At 44.4% G+C, this 18734-nt stretch overlaps 1 protein-coding gene and 1 pseudogene across 1 annotated transcript in view; one reads left to right on the forward strand and one right to left on the reverse strand.

The window, feature by feature from the left end:
• The window catches only part of MINPP1 (multiple inositol-polyphosphate phosphatase 1), a 212291-nt gene that overhangs the window by 175907 nt on the left and 17650 nt on the right, over positions 1-18734 (reverse strand). The window lies entirely within an intron of this gene.
• Positions 12161-13245, forward strand: LOC144756461 (uncharacterized; annotated as a pseudogene).

The following is an 18734-nucleotide window of genomic DNA, read 5'->3' on the forward strand; positions in this document are numbered from 1 at the left end:
CTTCATTTCTTGCCGATTGCAAAAACAACAGTTGATGGACAGAATGCAGAACAATGTCATACATTCAACCCAGTACAGAGATCTGGGCCTAAATCCGGCGTTTTTTTGCTCACAATGCCATTCCAGTTTGAACCTAGCCATATGCAAATCAGTCTTGACCCTGTGCCTCATGGGAACAATCCAGCCCGAATTGCCAAGCCAGGTCCTCCCTGGACTGGAAACAAGCATCCTAAGACCGGTTTCGGGCTTTCAGCCCTCTTCAGCCAGGATAGCTTGATTCCAGTGGCATGGAGAGCACGGGACTCACGTCTGAGCATACCCGTCCCACTCGGGGTGACATTTCTTGCCAAGGCATACACAGTTCTCACGTCCACGTTCTCTTCTCTTTTATCAGCAACCTTCAGTCAATCAGCGCGCATTTCTAGAAAGGAATTTCAAAGCGCGTTTCAGCGGTTAACTTTGACTCGGTGCTGTTTATTTTAGTCGTGGTCTTTGGATAGGCGTACCTCATCTTTAGCGTGTCTGCTCTTTTCTCACTCTGTCAAAGCTTGCAACTGGCATTTTCTAATGGAGTCTCTTTATGGCTTCTCTATTGGAAACATGGAAAATGTAATTTTTGGATCGATGTTATCATGGCTATTGAGAGAGAACCTTTGTGTTACATTTTGGGTGATGTAGGTATCATATGCACAATAACTCGGTCATACTATTCAAGCCTGTGGTTACACTATTAAACTTCAAGATTAAGTATGCCTCTTTTTGAAGTAGGGCACTCTCGACATCTATCGTCGTTTTGAATGGATTTAAACCAGCCAGCATTGTCCTTCTGAATTGAGTTTCATTATGGGATTTTTCAACGAAGTGCCAAAACCTGGAACTCCCTCCCGACCGACCTGCGCCTGACCCAAGACCACCTCTCCTTCAGGAAGAAGCTGAAGACCTGGCTGTTCGAGCAGTAGCGGCACCCCCCCCCCCCCCCAGCGCCTTGAGACCCTACGGGTATGTAGCGCGCTTTATAAGTGTCACTGATTGATTGATTGATTAACCACTGGGGCAGTCAAAACCTTTTTTTTGATCCTCGACCGGTGTTGGGAAATTCGGATGTTTACCTGCTGGTTAGTCTTCCCCTATGTAAATTTTCTTGCAGAGACAGACAATTGTGTATACTGTATTCTTTGTTTTACAGTTGGTGAAGTCAGCATGTTTCCATTTAGTGTTGTTGTGTACAAATCTGGTGCCTTCAATGGTGGTACTGCAGGCGACACAGTTGCCATATTTTCGGTGGCCTTCGCTCTATTTGTTACCCGATGCTCTGGTTTTTCTATATTGTGAACAGAGGTTTGGGAAAAGGACATTCAAGATTTCTGAGTAAATGCCAGTTTCTTAGTATAATTTGCCTGAACTTGTTTGTATCAGGACCATATGTTTTCACGCATAGTAGTCTATCTAGCACTTTTTTCTCTTTGACTTGGGGAGGCTCTCTCGGGTTGTATATTGTGCTCTTTTAGTAGAATGTTTTAGCAACTTTTTTGGATAGCCTCTCTTTACCATTTCATTGCAGAAAATGGCGGTGTGTTCTTCGAAGTCTGATCTCTGAGAACAGTTTCTTCTGATTCTGAGCAGTTGCCCATACGGGAAAGTCTCTTTAAGGCTCTTCGGTGGGCACTCTTATGGTGTAGAATTGTGTTTTTGTTCGTCTTTTCTCTATACAGTGATGTTGTCAACTGTTTCTCAACAGGAACAATTTCTACATCCAAGAATGTCAACTTGGTTTTACTGGATCGTACTGAAAACTTTATGTCTTCATGCCTCGAGTTCATCCAGTCATGGAACGACGTCAGCTCCATCTGGTTCCCCTACCACAGGCACCAGATGCCGTCAATGTATCGTAGCCATTGTGTTATGTTTCTTCTAAAGGGTTATTGTTCTCAATGAATTTTTCTTCATATTGGGCCATGAAGAGGACCGCCATCTTTGGAGCAAAAGGACATCCCATGACGGTCCCCTTCACTTGGATATAGAATTAGTCATCAAATCTGAAGTAGTTCTTCTTTAATGACACCTCTGCCAATTGCAGGATGAATGTTGTTGGGACACTATGGGGTCGCGATCTGCTTTCTGAATATAGTTCAATCACTTGCAGCGCCTCATCTTGGGGTATCTGGGTGTAAAGTGATGTGACATCAAATGACACCATTATCTGGGTCTGTTCGTCAAAGGTATTCCTTCAATCTTTGTGATGAAATCTGTGGTGTCCCGCAGGTATGAGGGAACCTCCATGAGGAACGGCTTCAGGAAGAAATCTACATATTTCGAGATTGACTCCAATACGGAGTCGCAACCTGAGACAATCGGTCTCCCTGGCGGTTTTTCCAGGTTTTTGTGGATCTTTGGCACAAAATATAATATTGGTGCTCTTGGAATTTTTTTCGTCAAGAAGTCAAACTCCTTAGGCCCCAGGAAGCCTCCTTCTAGGCCAAGTTGTAGTATTCTAGAAATCGTTGCTTTTATTGAATGCACTGGATCTTCTTCAACGGGCAGGTACCAGGTGTCATTATTCACTTGATCCCGTCCTTCAGCCAGATACATCTCTCTGAGCCCGATGACTACTGCGCCCCCCTTGTCAGACTTTTTTTATAACTACTGAGGTGTCTGATTTTAGCTCTTTGATGGCTGCTTGTTGTTTCGAGCTGATATTCTTATGAAAATATTTCTTACTCTTTTCCATTTCATTAATGGACACAGGACCGTTTGTTCAAATGCATACATTTCTTTTGGAATATTCTGCGTTGGAGTGAATTTCGACTTGTTTCTGAGCTCTGTGGCTTCATTGGTGAACGTAGGCCCTTTGTGTAAATATGTATAATATACTTACATATATAGGGGCTTTCAGTCACCTATCTCCATCCATTGGTCAGCGGTTATTCACATTTTGCGTCCGCCCACTACAGCATATAGCATGGGGCAGTGGGTGCACCTACTTAGGCCACTGGTTAGCTTCACTTTGAGTGATTGCATTTTGCTTTCTCACCTACGCATACAGGCTAATTCCCTTAAGTGCCAGTGTTTTTTGGTCGAGTCTAAGCAGCATGCATGCGCTCTCTCGACATGCTGTTTCTACTTCTGTGGGCTTTCACCACACCCATCACACATCCATGACTTTCATTCATTCCTTGGTTTGCCTTCCAAAATTTCTGCTTTACATTTGTCCTGCCTTTTGACCATTTAGTTTCTGTAATAGAGACTGATCCTGTTACATGGATCAGTTAACTTCTGGCCATTTAGTTAGTTTTGGCATACTTCTTTGTTTTTTGACTTGGCTCACGATGCCATCCCTTCACTACCTTCCGCCTGTCAATGCATTTCCTGTTCGTGTTGGCATCCATCGCAATTCAGTTATTCGTCCTGTGCTGCGCCGTTCCCCCAACACCTCCCGCCCATCATTCTATTTGGTATTTATATGTTTGTGCAGTGATTTTCGATTTTTTTAGTTACTTTAACTGTTTTACATGCTTCTCTCACCCCCCAATAGAGTCTTATTATCCTTAGAAGCATGCTGGTTCAAGGAGAAAGGCGATCACACTTTCCCTTTCATATTTTGGAAAGAGTGGACTTATTTAAAATATTTTCTGGAACCCTGTGCATACATATTCAGGTTCTGCTGCCCGGATAGTGTTCCTATCATAAGCTCTGTCTAAAGAGCATTGTAGTTAATCACGGTAGACAGGGTTACATAAAATTGACCCTCAAATGTGCATGCTTATCTCTAATGGAACCAACGTTCTAGGTTCCACGAAGGGTGCTTTGAATGTACCTCTTCCCACATTCCCTGGTAGCTTGAATTATATCTTTGTGTGGATTTCGCGTTTAGAGTAACGTCAAGGTTGCCCTCACTGCTACCCAAAACTCCAGGCAGTTGTGAAAGAGACTGCATAGTCCTTATTACTGTTAATCTTCTCCGCACAATCTCTTTAACTCAGTTAAAGAAGGTTCTGTAGTACAAATACCTTAAAGAATGTATCCTTGTCTAATGTAACTGGTGCTCATGTACAAAGCTCCTATACCTTCAGGTCGAGTTCGCACTATATAAAACTGAAAAACAATGCTTTGAAGCCCCTATCACTGAGTTGGGATATCTAACCCCCACCCCGAACTTTCTATTTTGACGTGGCCGTGTCTTGGTCGGAGAGTGGCTGTTTTGCTGTATTCATGTTCTCGGATTAGTCTCTCCAGGCTTTGCGTGTTTCTCCTCCACAGGAATGCGACTTGTTAATGGAGTTGGGCATGCCCACATCCTGCTGCAGGATCCGCAGGAGTATGCCCCAATCATCTTTCCTTAAAGTAACTCCCTTCCCCAGCTGCACTCAACCTTTTGTCTCAGGCATTTGAACCACTCGTTTTTAAAGTCTCTGCTTCTTTGGTTTACTTTTGGCTAATCACTTTCCAAAAGAGCATTTCGGCAGTCCACCCCCCGCTGCTCCCTCCCTTCTCCCTTGGTAGGTAAAAGACATTGCCATTTACAATGCCAATAGCTCTAACTTAAAAAAATGTGAGACATTGCATTTCCAGTACTTGTTATGAAAGCAACTGATTGGAGGCCTCATTTTGTAGGACTCAAGGTCTTAACCCGACGTCCAGGAGCGACTAGGGCCCTGCAACTTAACTAAGGCGGTCCACAACTGTTTGATAAAATATGAGCAAATTAATAAAATACAGGAGGCATAAAACACAAAATTGAAAATGTTTAAACGGTCTGTAAAAAAGAAAGAATTTGGAGGCTAAAAATGAAGTTGTTATCCTTAGCCTGAGTTGTGGGAGGAGGGACAGTACAGCAAACAGTAGCATGGACAATTGGTGTCCTAAAAAGAAGCATTAATATATACTGACAAAAAGAGGATGGATGCATTAGAAGCAAAAGACTACGTGATGTGTTAGAGTCCAGCATGTTGGTTTGTCTTTTAAAAATAATAACCAAATCAAAACTGATTAGTGATTGAAAGTGGGTTCACAGAAATCAAAAGGTTAAGAAACCACTGCTTTATGCGATTCAGAATGTAAGAAAAATATTGTATTCTATGCATGTTTAAATAATTCACTTTGCTGTATGTTTAACAAACAATGGATACAAATAAGTAATGCCCCACACAACTAAATTCCCAGTAGTCAACTTTCCCAAGGCACCTGGGGCAACCAGTCGTTTGTCTACCAGATGCCCCAGGTGGATGAGAAGTAGACCAATTGTAGCAAAAGCTTTAGGCCTTGCGTTGCAATTGTGATGAACTCTGGTAGGCTAAAGCGGCATGTTGGCCAAATCAATCTGAACTTCACATTGGAAACGATAAGTACAGCAATTTGGATGAGCAAATTGGGCGGGACAAAACATATTTTAGAATGGTCGGTCCTAGTGCAGAAATAAATAGCTACGGCCAGCTACAGAACTATGGAATGGAATGCAGCCAGAGGAATGATCAGTATTTTGTATTTGTTAAGCCATTTTCATACAGATCACTAGTCTATGAAACGATTGAAAGACCACCTTGAACAGTGCTTGGATTTTTACCTGGTTTCAAATCAATTTGATTAACCTTAACACACGCATTTGTCAACCAAAGCAATGCAGATCTATTAATCCAATATATGGTTTATCATGTGTTAGGTAGATTTTGCTTACATTTGCTTACATTGGTATGACAACGTCTGAATAAGGACCAACTAGTATTCATTTACTGTATGCTGCTGCTACCTTTTAGCAGCATTAGATCATCCTAAACCACAGTTTCGTGTTAGCTAAATGAAAATGTATTTGTGTTCTCAGTTAACAGAATAACAGGCAACAATAGTATGACAGATAATGGGCTGTAGTAGTATGAGGCTTCATGTGCTTCTAAGAACTCACAGTTTTGGCAGCTTATAAAACTAAGGAATTGTTGAAGTTAAGAAAATTGCCAACAATGACAAAGTTCAGTCTAGCGGGGTGGGATTAGAACTCAAGACAAACAAAGCATGCCCTGCCTTTCAATTCACAAAAGAGCTCAGATATTTTCTATACCCAAGGAATCACTGAATCTTCAATGCCATTAAAGACCACCCTGACTCTCCAAAGTGTAGCAAGTGGCTGCCACTACCAGAGCCCGATAGGAAAAACCTTCTGTCCTGGGGAGCAGTAATCCACTACAGTGCCAGGAAGAAATCTAAATGCACCCAAAAGCACAAGGTAACCTGTCAGCTGGAGCCTATCATCAGTGCTTTCAAGTCCTCTATTAATGCTGTGACCATAGTGGAGAATACTGTTCCCAAGGTATGGCCCTAAAACCTTGAAAGGGAGTGGGGAACCTCCATTAACATGTTGCATACTCTTTCCAGCAACAAAGGGCCACATCTTCACATGTGCCACTAGAGATGTGAAGAGCAGTGGTGTCATACATACCACACACATTGTTGCTTACACCACAAGACATCTTCTGGTCTGCTGTGACTCCCTACATTGTGTAAGACTCTTTTCTAGCACCCCAAACAGTTAAGATGGCTGTACCATGTGACTCTTCGCTGCTACGAACCAGGCACTTACTTGGGATGCGCTTACGTAGGCTGCCCTTGGGAGAACCACTGAAGCCAAGATCATAATAAGGTTACCAGCTTGAGGTTTGAGTAGAAGGTTCTGTTGTGGAGCAATCAATTTCCACATGGGAGAAAACACTCAGACATGATGCCAAACAGTATGTAAATCCAGGACTTCGGATGATTGTGACTTTGCAGGGCTCGACAAATCCACTCGACCGCGATTTGCAAGGTAAATTTTAAGAGGTCGAGCTATTTTTAGGTGTTCTAAGATTAAAACACCGTCGACCTCACAATCAAAACTCCTTTACTGTATTAATTTAATTATGAGTTTTGCATAGTGTTTTCAATGCAATGTAAAGTTTTTACTTGTCACAAGAGCACCATCACTTCACGCACTTCCGCTCGTCTATGTGTAAGCACCAGAACTACTTGTAAATAACTGAATGATACTCCTTTTTATTATAATAATACAATGTGATGTCATTCTAAAAGATTGTGTCCACACATACATTGTTTACTGAGTCCGGTTAGGTTTCAGTTTACATTTAACTTCTAGAGAGTCACACTCCTTCTAGTAATTGGTAGCCACAGCTACTGGAGGACCACTTTAAGCCTCACCTTGATCTTTGTTTCTCTAAATTAGGAAAAATGTTGTCATGCTTTCTGGTGGTGGTATCTGGAACAGGTCTCGTCTTTCAAAGAGTAGGAGTGGTGATGTTTGTGTGGGCTTTCCCCAAGTCAGACACTTCCAGCAATCTCTGGACAGACACTTACAGAGTGCTAATGGTGAGTTTCATTCTGATCAGCCATCTATGGACAGACACACACAGAGTGGTGATGGTGACTTTCGTTCCAGTCTTTCTGCACGTCCCGTTAGGTCAAGAAGGCCGCCTTCGCATTTTCAAGATTTTATTCTCAAGTAGAAATGTTACCTTACATTTTCACTGCTACTTATTTTTTTAACACCTTGTAGAATTTATTGTTTTTAATAATCTTTTTATCTTCCATGTTTTTCTCAAACTCTAATCTACTTTTGTTTTCTTTCTTTCCATGCTTTATAAAAGGGAAGATGTGTTGTAATTTGCTCCTTTAAATAGTGTTCCATTTAAAGTATGCTAAACATGTCAGCATCGGAACGCATGTACTTCATTAGATGGAAGTCCAATGTAGCGTCCGGCTGCTGACATGGACCTTCTGGTGGGTGTACAAATAAACATATCTTGAAGTTCCCTCGGATATTGCCCCGTTTCATTACTATGATAGTAGGCACAAGACAGGCAGGGCTAATGGGAATCCAGTAATCCCCTTTTAGAAGGCCCTCACACCATAACAAGGAAAGATTTGGAGGGGTGAGAGTTTTCAACCAACCTCGGAACCTCCAAACCCACATTCCGTGTACTCTCTCGCCATCTTTTAGCCCATGCGATTTCTCTCTCCTGCAGTGTAAACACTCTCTTCTCTGCTGCCCAAGTCCAAGCTCTCTCGTTTCTATTCCTCTCTCGCCATTCCTTGAGGCTGGGCAGGATTTTTCTCAGTTCTAACTTGCTATCCCTCACTTCCAACCCTGCCCATTAATGCACAGGTGAGTCAATCTGTTGCCTATGCAGGAAAGCAGGAAGTAGTCAGAGCTAGTCTGTCAGTCTTTCTTGACCTCCACCCTGGAATGGTGAGCCAGCCAATCTTCAATCTTGCTCAGTGTGTCAGTCAGTGCCTCTCTACTAACACATCACGGTTACTGCAGTCACTCTTATTTCTTCCTTCTCCATCTTCACATATTACCCCCATGCACCCGGGCAGCAAGCACAGTTCTTCAAACTCCTATCACCCAAGCAGTCCTTCAAGTGATTCCTCAGTGACAGAACCTGCACCAATTGCGCATCACAACTCAACTTCCCCACATTTCCATTCGACCAACAGACCTTCAAACCATCTCCCTTTCGGCAGGTCCACCAGAGAACACCATAACTACACATCTTCTCCTCATTTAAGCCCTGCCAAAATCACTGCTTGACCCCTCTGTCATTTTTATTGATGTCACAGAGTTGATGTGTGTATGTAGTATCTGTTTTAAACACAAGTGTAAAGAAGAAAACCAGTAAATCATCCCCTACTAACACAACAGCGAATCAGAGGGCTACTGACCAGTCACTGATGTCCAATGATGGGATGCAGGTATATTCTAATACACCGTAGCGAGACCCAGAAAAATATTGTAATCAATATAATTAATAATCATGGTAGGCTGTTCCACTGAGTAATAACTGCAACAGTGCATACTCCATGCTAAAACGTCAACTGCGAAAAACATAGAACATTCACTTATTCTCACTTACACAACACCACGCCTCAGAAAGTCTTACAGCAGAAGGCTCAACTCTGAAAATCATTCAAACACACACAAATAGTGCCCATTATTCAAGTATATTAGGGGTTTGTTCTAGCATCTCTGTGGTTCACAATCTAATTTTTGATGTCAAACAGACCACATTGGCAACACTAGACACATAATCGGCTGAACTGTCTTCTGACCAGCAGGGCTCCGAGCCATACACAGGAGTTCTGGGCAGACATTGTACAAAAGGTTATAATTAAACTGCTGATGCCAAGCAAATGAGCGTTACAAGCCAGACAGCAAACAAAATTGCAGCATTATCCTGGTGAAGGTTGTCTGACTCATGACTGGACAATGGGATTAACAGTCTGGAGGCTTTTTGTGACAATGTTTACCTCATGGTAATGAACAGCCACAGGGGTATCTTTTTATGGCAGTTTAAAGTACATGGCAAAGTAAAGCCAGGGCGATACTGCACAACAATCATTTTCCATCTAGGTTCATTGATAGTAAAAAATGGAAACAAAATTATATGGCATCACTAAAATATAGCAGAAACATAACCCTTAGTTGTTAACAGCACCTTTCCGCTGCGTTATTTTAGGCCATAAATTTTCCTGCCTTCTCTGGGCCAGTAGCATAGCTTACCTTGAGCCTGCAATTCACCACAGGGAATATCTTCCGGCTACGAAATTGAGAAGAGAAAGGTTTGTTTGAGCGAATATATCATTTCACCTGCCACCAAGGAAAAGGCTTAGTCAAATGTGCCAGAATTTTACCCGGGAATCAGAAAGGTTGCGTGTATGCTGTGAATGCATATGAACCTCAGTCTTGGAGCCTATTTCACTTATTAGTGCACATTCGTACATTCATACTTGCCAACCACCTCCAAATTAATCTGACCTTTGCGAAGTAATATTACACAGGGTAGGATACTACGTTGATTCCTATGCCCTTTTAAAATTTAAATAATTACCACTTTCTTGCCCTTTTCACCCTTGCCACTTCGGTGAAATCTGGCAGCTGTGACCTCCTAGTGTCCACAATTATAGACCAGCAGTGGTGATAATAGTTGCCACCACAGACTATACCCAGTGGACTTGCCAGTCGAATTCTTAAAAAACTGCAGGAAACAATTGTCTTTTCTGCAATGGCTACTCAAGAGGCCGAACTCTTGTCCCGAAAACAAGCCGTTTAATACTCACCTTAGTAGTTTCCCTTGGCAACCGTAAGAGTTCTATCAACAATACATATGGTGTAGAGTCAGACCGAATAGTGAACTGGCACTGCAAGTCAAACTCAATACCTCATAAAATGTGACAAAAACAACTACTTCCACACACTACAATAGTGGCATCAAATGAGGATTTGTATCTATTTTAAGCTGCGCAGACACTGATACTGCACACATTAATTGTTTTTGGCAATTTTAGAAAGCATAGGTATTCAAAATAACAAGGTTGACCAGTTTCATAAACAGCCAGTTTTCTGAATCCAGGCCCAGTATTGGAGGAATAATTCTGTTTGGCAGTCATTTTTGGCCTACCTATAGGAGAACGAGCATTTGCAATGCAATAGGTCTTGCATCCACGCGAGTTTGAGCTATTGACATTGTAAATGACAGTGCTTTTTATTTATGTTTTGGGTTTTAAAACATAAATACAAGGCATTATCATTTACAATACTAATAGCTTGAACTCTTGCAAATGCAAGACCTATTGCATTGCAATAAAGGGCCTTCTCGACCGCTTGTTAGATTGTAAATATCAGAGGAAGAGACAGGCCTGCGACGTCTTCAAAGTAGTGATAAATAGTGCAGTGAAGAAGATGTGTAAGTGTTGTAAATTACACAGACACAAAGTGTGAAGTTGGAGTTACATATGATCCGTGCTATAAATATTAATAAGGCGCTCCAACACCTTTCGCGCTGTGATTACACTGTGGTGGCTCAGGAGGAGGAGAGGTAAGGGAGCAATTTCCTGCCCTTTCCGTGATCCGAGTGTGCAGTGTGGCATTGCATAATGTCATTGCTATCTTTGGCCTAATAAAAAACACTCCAGCTGTAGTAGGGCCCTGGCTTCACCTCATGGTGCAGGACAGGCTGTGCTTTATGGCAGGCATGGATGGAGGTAGGGATGATCTCGGCTGCAGCTCCAGCCTTGTACAGTGCCCCTGCTATTACTAGTGAGCGAGAGGCTCTGAAGTGGCGGAATTGGTATTGGCGTTGGTGGTATTGTGGTGGTGCTGGTATTGGCGGTGGTGGTATTGGCGGTGGTGGTGGTTGTGGTACTGGTTGTGGTAGTATTGGTGGTGGTGGTATTGGTGGTGGTGGTATTGGTAGAGATGGTGCTAGTGGTATTGGTGGTTGTTAGAAATGTCCCTTTTTGCAGGGTATCCCCAAACGTTTTGTTTATTCCTCCTATTTTTTCCTGACCGGTTGTTGTTGGTTTTAGGACTCTGGGCACTTTACCACTGCTATCCAGTGCTAAAGTGCATATGCTCTCTATGAAATTGTGTTATGGATTGGTGTTTCAATGATTGGCATATTTGATATACTGGTAAGCCCTTAGTAAAGTGCACGGAGTGTGCCACGGCATGTAAACCAAATGCAACTAGTGGGCCTTCAGAACTGATTGTGCCACCCACATGAGTAGCCCTGAAAAGGTAACTCAGACCTGCCACTGCAGTTTGTGTGTGCAGTCTAGTTCTGCCATGTCGACAAGGCAAGTGCACCCACTTGCCAGGCCCTAACCTTCCTTTTTGGGTTTCGCCTGCCGAAAGGCTGCGCTCTGCGCAGCTTTTCAGCGCAGGTGAAATCCTTTGTTGACAATAAGGACTTCGGGAACGTCCCCCGGCTCTCATTGGCTAGCTCCATAAATGGAGGCTAGCCATTGAGTGCCGGATCTGTCCGTCAAGGCCGGACCAGATTCGGGGGCGTTCCCGAGATTTTTTCCCTGGGCGGAGTTACGTTGTTTCCCGTTCCCTCCCCTTTCCCGCCGTCCGTGTTCTCTCCCGCCCCCCTTCCGCCGTCCGTGTTCTCTCCCGCCCCCCTCCCGCCGTCCGTGTTCTCTCCCGCCCCCCTCCCGCCGTCCGTGTCCTCTCCCGCCCCCCTCCCGCCGTCCGTGTTCTCTCCCGCCCCCCTCCCGTCGTCCGTGTTCTCTCCCGCCCCCGAATCTGGTCCGGCATTGAGCCGGCACCCGCCTTCCTGCTCCAGCCGTCTTCTGCGTCTCTCCTCCCCCTTTCCCGCCCCCTCCCGCTTGACATTTTTACCTTCCGATCAGCCGCATGGAGAGCGAGCAGGCAGCGGACTTCGCTGGAGGAGGAGGAGGAGGAATAGCTGCCCACATCCCGGAGGAGAGGATGAGCACCCAGCCATGGAAGCCGCAACCCGTTTGTGACGACAGTCAGGGCGGCCCCATCAGCGCACCTTCACAGGGGGAGGCCCCCGAGGCACAATGTCCCGGACCCCCGGACTGGGCACCTCCCGGAAGCCCCGAGGCCAGCGGCGGCTCCCTGCTCCCTAGGCAGCGGGAGCATGAAGAAGCCCCGGACAATTCCGAGCACAGCCCCCCCCGTCCGGGGCCTCTTCGCTGAACATCAGCGCCGCCTCTCCCAATCCCCTTCCCCTCAGGGCTGTCCCACTGCCCGTCTACGAGGACTCTCACACCCCATCTCCACCTGCGGCCTCTCCTCATCATAGCCACTTAGAGCCCAAGACCACCGTTGAAACCTCTCAGTCTGCAGAGACTGCCTTTCAAGACCCCTCGTTCTCCGAGGCTTGTCCTCGCATACCCCTACCCCCGACGGCTGTTTCGTCAGGTTCCGAGCTTGCCTTGCCCAACCCCTTGTCGCCACCCTTCACATTGCCCTCCCTCTCCACCTCGCCAAACCCCTTGGAACCCGGATCTGCCCCGCCCAGCCACTTAATCTCTGCAGATGTTTCATTGAAGCCCCTGCCTGTGGCTTCCCTACCCACCCTCTTGCCACCCGGGGCCTCTTCATCCACCTGTCATCGTGAGTCCCCAACCCCCCCCTCCACACCCGGAGGAAGCTCCCCACATAAAGTTCCTTCTTCCAGCTCTCCCCCTGCAGCCACCTCTCCCAGCCTGGACTCCCAAGAGTCATCTTCCCACCTGCCCTCCCACCCCAGTTCGGACCTCAGTGTCAGCGAGGGTCTGGAGGAGCCGGCGGGGCGGGAGCGCGGCACTGGGCAGTCTGTCTATCACATCAAGTGGTTACTGTGGAAGGAGCAGAAGACTCCAATTGTTACCCAGAATGAAAACGGACCCTGTCCTCTGCTGGCTATCATCAATGTGCTGCTTTTGACCTGGAAGGTAAGGGGCACAGCTTAGTGTCGTCTAGATTTCAAGATTTACAAGCCGTTTAGGCACAGCCGCACAGGCCTGGAATCAGTCAAGGCCCCTCTGAATTGTAGGGAGTCTCCCCAACTGGGAGACAGTCTTTGCTTATTATAACCATTACTAATGGTCCATGTGAGACAATCACGCCGCTCCTCCTTGAAAAACACTTGAAAACCCAGAGTCTTGATGAATTCACAAAAGCACTCCTAACTATGTGGACTAGGAACAAACACTGCAAATGGTATATTTAGCTTGGCTTGAAAAATGTTTTTGGGATGCAGGGTGAAGATCTACTTTTGCCTTAGATGGGTGAGAATTATGTATTTTGTAGATTCTAAATTCATGCAGGATTGCACCCTCGGATTGCACCATCAGATTGCATGCTGTCTCAAAAATGAACAATTCCTATATCTTTGCAAGAAAAAATGGTGTAGACTCAAAACATTCTCCAAATCACATGCATTTTTGCCTTCATTGCTATTATTATTAAATATTTGTATTCTATTATTGTATTTTTGCAAGTGTCCTGCCCATACCGCAATCCAAAGATCACTGCTTTGAAAGTCATACCCTTGACAATTAACAGTATCTAATCCCATCTAGCTAATTTGTTAATCCTACCAGCCATATGCATGAACTCCCATAACCCCATCCCCTCCAATAATGATCACGCCGAACTCCCATCAATGTACAACAAAGAACCTGAAGTAAATACATGTATGGTTTCCTTGAGAGCATGTAACTAATCTCCATAACCACTGAATTAAACATTATCCTTAGGTTCCGGAGCAGCTTCCTGCCGGCCCAAAATTCTTAAATGCCTCGTAAGGGGTGTAAGACCTACATAGATACAATTGCAATATTATAGTACCAGTTATAGAGCAAGACAGGCACAATTAGGCATCTGTGCGCCAGACACATGGGTGTCGTAAAATTTCATAATAGTTATTATGGGGTGTGATCTAAAGAGCATAATTATTATAAGAGCTGTACCCTATGCAATAAAAAAGGGCAGCGGGTTTACCAACTGTTATTAGGAAAATATGTTTCAGCTCTTAGGCTTCTTTTTTTTACAACCTTATTAATTCTAAAAGTTCTAGCTTTGGTTTGCTACAATCAAACCAACTGGACTAATAAAGATGAAGGCAACGAGTTGTAGAAACACGCACAACATTATATGTCCTGACTACATCGAGCAAGTTGTAACCCTATAAGTGAGGGACCTAGCAAAGGTGAGTAACTGTCATTGAAAGATTGTATGCTCTCAGATTTGAAAATACAGTGTATTCTTGACATCTAACACAACCACTACTATAAAAACACTAGCGCAATTCAAAAATTCCCTCAGGGAGATTGCTCTTGAACAACATCAACAAGGGACCTTCTGAAGGAATTATTTTGTGTAATGAAATCTAAAAATTCATGAGTGGTCGCATAATTTCCAATCCACAATCAATTTCATTATATAGGCATATTTTTTGGGGGAAAAGAAATATATCGAATGAATGCTCAATTGATGAAGAGGCTTAACGGCGTGTACAATGAGCAATTTAATCCAAGTTTTTTTCAGTACTCAATTACATAGGAGTTCTAATTTTGTTTTCTTCAGTACTAAATTGAATAATTATGAAATAATTTTAGAGGGATATGACCAGCCACATTAGACAATGCACAGCAATAAGGGCACAGCAATAATTGAATTCCATAATAGTATATAGAAGAGGCTTGAATGATGTAACAATCACGTAGCCCAGCTATAAAATCTCCGAGTTATAAAAGCAAGGCTGTATTCTGTAGATGGCATGTTATCTATTATTTTTTTTTATTTAGTACAGTTGTATATACCTATAATTCTTCCTCAAAAGATCCACCTTGATTGTTTACGGACAGTGTCCTGAGGATCGTCTTACTGATTGCTTCTGTTTGGGACCGAACCGTTGACAACTCTTCTACATCAGCCTATGAAACTTGCAGTTCCTTCAGTTTGCCTCATACTTGATAACTCGGAGACTTTATACTGGGACTAAGTGGTTGTGACGCTATTCAAGGCCTTTTCTAAGAGCTATTAGTATTGAAAAAATAAATTAGAATTCCAATGTAATTTATTATTGAAAAAACGTATGTTTGATACTTAAATTCCTCCATAATATTAACAGTATAGGCCCTATTGCCTCCCTTTTCCAATTCATTGAGGACATCCCAAAATGCTTTCACGTCATTGAACATATTAGCATTTAATAACCGATGCCATAGCACTGCTTGATAATGTGATTTCTCCAACCAAACTTTTTGTCTATAAGGTCTTCTCATTGACATCAGTTTAACCTTGGGACCGGGATAAGATGGAGTGGAGAGTGGAGAGTGCATAGGGAGTTGAGAGTGCATAGGGAGTTGAGAGTGCATAGGGAGTTGAGAGTGCATAGGGAGTGGAGAGTGCATAGGGAGTGGAGAGTGCATAGGGAGTGCATAGGGAGTGGAGAGTGCATAGGGAGTGGAGAGTGCATAGGGAGTGGAGAGTGCATAGGGAGTGGAGAGTGCATAGGGAGTGGAGAGTGCATAGGGAGTGCAGAGTGGAGAGTGCATAGGGAGTGGAGAGTGCATAGGGAGTGCAGCTCGAGGGAGTGGAGAGTGCATAGGGAGTGGAGAGTGGAGAGTGCATAGGGAGTGCAGAGTGGAGAGTGCATAGGGAGTGCAGAGTGGAGAGTGCATAGGGAGTGCAGAGTGGATAGGGAGTGGAGAGTGGAGAGTGCATAGGGAGTGGAGAGTGCATAGGGAGTGCAGCTCGAGGGAGTGGAGAGTGCATAGGGAGTGGAGAGTGGAGAGTGCATAGGGAGTGGAGAGTGCATAGGGAGTGGAGAGTGCATAGGGAGTGGAGAGTGCATAGGGAGTGCAGAGTGGAGAGTGCATAGGGAGTGTAGAGTGGAGAGTGCATAGGGAGTGCAGAGTGGAGAGTGCATAGGGAGTGCAGAGTGGAGAGTGCATAGGGAGTGCAGAGTGGAGAGTGCATAGGGAGTGGAGAGTGGATAGGGAGTGGAGAGTGGAGAGTGGATAGGGAGTGGAGAGGAGAGTGCGTAGGGAGTGGAGAGTGGAGAGTACGTAGGGAGTGGAGAGTGCGTAGGGAGTGGAGAGTGGAGAGTGCGTAGGGAGTGGAGAGTGGAGAGTGCGTAGGGAGTGGAGAGTGGAGAGTGCGTAGGGAGTGGAGAGTGCATAGGGAGTGGATAGTGCATACGGAGTGGAGAGTGGAGAGTGCATAGGGAGTGGATAGTGCATACGGAGTGGAGAGTGGAGAGTGCATAGGGAGTGGAGAGTGGAGAGTGCGTAGGGAGTGGAGAGTGGAGAGTGCGTAGGGAGTGGAGAGTGGAGAGTGCGTAGAGAGTGGAGAGTGCGTAGGGAGTGGAGAGTGGAGAGTGCGTAGGGAGTGGAGAGTGCATAGGGAGTGGATAGTGCATAGGGAGTGGAGAGTGGAGAGTGCATAGGGAGTGGATAGTGCATACGGAGTGGAGAGTGCATAGGGAGTGGAGAGTACATAGGGAATGGAGAGTGCATCCCCTCTACTTCTCTTCTATGGACACTTGTACTTCTTCTACTTCTCCACCAGCACAGTGTGTGTTTCCACTCGCCCGTGGCACTGGAGACTGAAGCACATCCTTCTTAGGGTGAAAACCGTCTTGCTGGTCATTATGGACACTCTTTCCAGTTCTGTACTTTTATGTGATCACACTATGCATTATGGGGGGTGTAGTGTTGCTTTGATTCCATTAGAACACAGCTGAAAACAATGATTTGTAGATAAAAACTCTAGTCCCACTAAATCTTGGAAGTGCTTATTCACACACACATGCATGCACGCACATATGCAAACACACTCTCTCTCCCTCAACAGGTGCACTACCTCCTCACAAGCACGGACACATGTTTGTAAAACAGGTTCTTTAACCCACCATGCCATCCCATAATGCAGTTCGGTTGGCTAGCACACCGTGGCTGACTGAAGATGCGCACTAGGATGGCGCCGGCACTTGACAGCCAGGCACAGAGAGGCGCGTGATTGACAATGGGCGACAAGACGAGCGTGACTGAGAGCAGACGCCAACTGAAATGTCCAACCCTTAAAAAGGAAAGATTTAATGACGGTATTTTTTGTGGAACTGGTGGCGAGCTTCCTGTTTCAAGATGAGTGAGTGAACCATGTCTAAAAAGACTGACACTCCAGTAGGGTAGTGTAGTGCTTTCAGCAAGCGTTGCCTTAATGTGCCACCCCAGCACGATTTAACCCCCTCAGCTGTCAATTGGGCATCTGTCACGTGACACCTGCAGACCAGACTCTGAATTTCTTCAGTGAAATCCAGTAGGGTACAATAGGTCTTACATTTGCAAGAGATTAAGCTGTTGGCAATGTAAATGACAATGCCATTTATTTATCTGTTATCAAAACCAACACATAAATAAAAATATTGTCATTTACAATGCCAATAGCTCTAACTTTGGCAAAGGCGAAACCGTTGCATTGTAAATGCTTGTTCTTACATGTTAGTTACCCATAAGGTAGGCCCACTGTACACCTGTGGGCAGGGTGTAGTGTATGTGAAAGTTAGGACAAGCCCTGGTGTGTGTGGCATGTCTTTTTTTTAATATATTTTTATTCTTGTTTGCCGGCTGACAAAAAAACCCAGAAAATATACATACATAAATGGTTTCATACATGTACATAGAGACACTAGAGTATATATGTTGTAAACCAAATAATTTGATATATGGGACAGTATAAGAGTTCCTGTTACAAGATCAAACTATAGACAAATTCATCTTTGTAAGGAGAAAAGAAACAAAAAATAGAATTAGCAATTATGCGACATTTAGATATTCTTTTACTCTAGAAAAGTACCCCAGTTTCTATTAAATTTAATCAGTGAGCGTGTTCCCCTGAGATTAGCTAGGGCTAGCTCCATGGCGTGTATCTCTGTTACTAGTGTCCACCACTTCCAGACCGTCGGGGGTTCCAAATTGATCCAATCCCTAGCCAAGGTTAGTTTGGCACAGGAAATAAGTATGGTGGCTAAGGCTGATTGTGAAGGTGGGAAAGGATTAAAATCTAGTAGAACCGAGGCCGCCGTAATGGTAGGTAGCGAGATATTTTTTAGTCTAAGAACATTCTGTATATCCCCCAGAAGGTCTTGAGCTTGGGGCAGGAATACAACATATGTACTAGATTGGCTGCCTCGGTTAGACATTTAGGGCATTTAGTGCGGTTACTAAAAGAGGCATTGGAGGACCATCTAGAGATTCTTTCAGGTGTGTAGTAAAGCATACAGGTCGTTCTAAATTGTTGTAGCCGAAGGCTAGATGACCGTACAAGGTTGTTAATATTAGCCAAAGAATGCTCAATCTGATTTGAAGTAATATTTAAACCTAATTGAGTACCCCACTTCGTGGCCAGTTTATCGCAGTCGCCCGTATTAAAGGTACTGAGTGTTTTATAG

Source organism: Lissotriton helveticus, chromosome 5_1 (assembly GCF_964261635.1).
Source record: "Lissotriton helveticus chromosome 5_1, aLisHel1.1, whole genome shotgun sequence".
NCBI classification, from domain to species: domain Eukaryota; kingdom Metazoa; phylum Chordata; class Amphibia; order Caudata; family Salamandridae; genus Lissotriton; species Lissotriton helveticus.